The sequence below is a fragment of the Charadrius vociferus genome, unplaced genomic scaffold (genome assembly GCF_000708025.1).
Source record: "Charadrius vociferus isolate BGI_N301 unplaced genomic scaffold, ASM70802v2 scaffold1091, whole genome shotgun sequence".
Taxonomy (NCBI): domain Eukaryota; kingdom Metazoa; phylum Chordata; class Aves; order Charadriiformes; family Charadriidae; genus Charadrius; species Charadrius vociferus.
This window is the reverse complement of record NW_009646972.1, coordinates 195,864-199,199: the sequence shown is the minus strand read 5'-3', so window position 1 is coordinate 199,199 and position 3,336 is coordinate 195,864. Positions and strand designations below refer to the sequence as shown.

General features: G+C 55.3%; 1 long non-coding RNA gene across 1 annotated transcript; it reads right to left on the bottom strand.

Annotated features, from left to right (window-relative positions):
• Window positions 1-344: 344 nt before the first annotated feature.
• LOC104295617 lies at window positions 345-1,636 on the bottom strand. The gene is made up of 3 exons (XR_717936.1): window positions 1,500-1,636; window positions 479-664; window positions 345-391 (listed from the first exon to the last, which is right to left on the bottom strand). It is a non-coding gene; the product is annotated as an uncharacterized LOC104295617 (long non-coding RNA).
• Window positions 1,637-3,336: the final 1,700 nt, after the last annotated feature.

The window sequence follows — 3,336 nt, the reverse complement described above, 5'->3', positions numbered from 1 at the left end:
GAGTTCACCTGCACCAGGCTGCTGCTCCTGGGATTTCGGGGGGGTGTCACACACGGCCAGCGCATCACCCCCGGGGGGGTGGGAGGTCCCGCAGCTCCCCAGGGACCCCCGCTTACCTCTGCTGCTCCTCTTCCAGCCGGATCAGGGCGTTCTCCAGCTCGTTGCTGCTCTCCTCCTCCGGCTGTGAACTGCTCGCATCCAGCTGGCTCTGCGGGGACATCAACCCGCTCACCGTAACCCCAATTTTGGGGGGTTTCGGGGCAGGGAGACACCCACCCCCCCAAAAAAAAACCCCACCATCCCTCACCGTCAGCCTCTCCTGCTCCAGCTCTGTCGCCTTCTCCAGCAGCTGCTGCTCCACTTCGCCGCATTTCTTCTTATACTGCAACACCTGGGACGAAGGGATGGGGTGGGTGACACCGGGGAGGGGTGGTGGTGTCCCCAAAATGTCCTCGCGTCCCCCGGGGGAAGGATTTACCTTGGCTTGGAGCTTCTGCACCAGCTGGGCTTGCCGCTGCTGACCCTCCTGGTACGCCTGCAGCTTGCGCTTGTAGGCGGCTTGTTCCTCCTCCAGCAGCCGCCGCAGCTCGATGTTGTGCTGCGCCAAGCTCCGGCTCTCCGCCGTCTCCCGCTCACCCGTCTCCAGTCGCAGGGTTTGCTCCAGCTGCGACGGGATGCGGGATATCCCGCCACCCACCCATCGGGATGCTAAATTCCAACACCCCCCCCCAGCACCCACCGAGCACCCTCCGACTCCACCCGCAACACCCCATCCCATCGCTTCGGGGTTGTCCCACAGCAAATCCCCGTATGGCCAAAGCTGAGACCTTCCCTCCCCCCCGCCAAATTTGGCATCACAAATTTGGCACGCACAGGCTGGGGACAAATTGGAAAATGTGGGGGTGCTTTTAAAAATAACCCAACTTCGAATCTTGGGGTGTGGCAACGCCCCATCCCGCTTTGCGCAGGATTAACCGATGGGTAAAGGATCTTCGGGCTCAGCGGTGGCGATTCCCTTTGGGATATTTTCCTTTTATTTGGGTTGGTTTTTTTTTTTGTCAATAAACAGGCACCAACAGAGGGGCTGCCCCCCAAAAAACCCCCAAAGCCCATTGATTTGGGTCTCTCCAGGAGCCACGTTCAGCATCTGGCCGCTGCCCAAACCCCTTTTTAATTCCCCCGTTGCCATGGCAAAGGGATGCAAAGGCGAGGGATGCCGATGGGGGGGGGAGGGGGTGTGCGTCCCCGCTTCCCGAAAAGCAGCGGGATAAATAAAATAGGGATTGGTGGGGGAGATGCTTTGTGTATCAAACAGGACAAGTCCCAACAAGCCGGGACAGGTCCAGACAAGTCGGATGCACAGCACCCAAATTCCCATCACCGGGACGTCGCAGCGTCTCCCGCTCCCCGCGTGGGGAATGCAAAAGTTGCAGCTTGCCTCGCTTTGATTTTGGGGTTAAAAATGGGTGGTTTGGGGTCAACCCAATGGGTGACTTTACCCGCTCGCTGATGGCGTTGTACTTGATGGCCAACTCATCGCGCTCGGCCCGGCTCTGAGCCAGCAAGTCCTCCACGCGCGACAGCTCCTGCTGCAGGATGCGGTTCTCCTCCTGGAGGGACAGCAGCGAGGACATGGCCCCCGCGACGGCCGCTGCGGGACGGGGACGGGGCTCAGGCCGGTTTCGGAAAGCGGCGGGACCGGGATCCGGCCACGGGATGAGGATCCGGCCCCGGGATGGAGCCAAGATGCCCTTTGCAGCCGAAAGCTGCAAACGCTTCACCCCGTGCAACTCAATGCCGAGCGATGCGATCCGCAACGGCAAAACCGCTGCAGATGTGCGTTCGCAACGGCAAAACCACCGCAAACGGGCGTTCGGAGCAGCAAAAGTGCCGCCGGTTTGCAGCTGCAGTCGCAAGAGTGCTGGAAGTGTATCAGCGGCGATCGCAAAAAGCACCGCAGATTTGTCATTGGCATCGTAAAAGCGCTGCGGATTTGTCGTTGCCATCATAAAAGCGCTGCAGATTTGTCGTTGCGAACGTAAAAGCGCTGCAGATTTGCAGTTGTGATCGCAAGACCGCTACAGAGTTGCCGCTGTGATGAGAACAGCGCTGCAGATTTATAGCTGCAGTCGCAAAACTGCTGCAGGTTTTACAGCTGCAGTCGCAAGACCGTGGCAAATTTGCGCTTGCGATCGCCAATCCGCTGCAGATTTATAGCTGCGATCGCAAAAGCCCTGCAGATCTGTGTTTGCAGGCACCAAAACGCTGCGGATTTATAGCTGCAATCGCAAAACTGCCGCAAATTTGCAGTTATGATTGTAAAACCGCTGCAAATTTGTGTTTGCAATCATGAAACTGCTGCAGATTCGCAGCTGCAATCGCAAAACCTCCGCAGATCTGCGTTTGCCATCACAAAACCGCTGCGGATTTTTGTTTGCAATGGCAAAACGGCCACAAATCTGCAGTGATGATCCCAAAACCGCTGTGAATTTGCAGTTGCAATCGCAAAACCACCGCAAATTTGTGTTTGCCATCGTAAGAGCGCTGCAGATTTATAGCTGCAATCGCAAAACTGCCGCAAATTTGCAGTTATGACAGTAAAACCGCTGCAACATTTGTGTTTGCAAGCGCAAAACCACTGCAGTTTCGCAGTTCCAATCACAAAACTGCCACAAATTTGTCTTTTCCATCACAAAAGCGCTGCAGGTTTACCACTATCACAAAACCGCTGCAGAACTGCAGCTACAACCACAAAACTGCTGCCAATTTGCAGCTGCAATCACAGCACCGCTGCAGATTTACAGCTGAGGTCACAAAACTGCTGCAAAATTGCAGTTATGACAGTAAAACCGCTGCAAATTTGTGTTTGCGAGCGAAAAACCACTGCAGTTTCACAGCTGCAGTCACAAAACCGCCGCAAGTTTGTGTTTGTGATCACAGCAGTGCTGCAGATTTATAGCTGCAATCGCAAAACTGCCGCAAATTTGCGGTTGTGATCCCCCAAAACTGCTGCAAACTCGGAGCTGCAATCGCAAAACCGCTGCAAATTTGTGTTTGCCATCACAAAAGCGCTGCAGATCTACTGCTGCTCTCCCAAAACCGCTGCAGAACTTCAGCTGCAGCCACAAAACTGCTGCCGATTTCCAGTTGCAATCACAGCACCGCTGATTTATAGCTGCGGTCACAAAACTGCTGCAAATTTGCAGTTATGACAGTAAAACCGCTGCAACATTTGGGTTTGCGAGCACAAAAACTCTGCAGTTTCGCAGCTGCAGTCACAAAACCGCCGCAAGTTTGTGTTTGTGACTCCCAGAGTGCTGCAAATCCCCAGTTGCG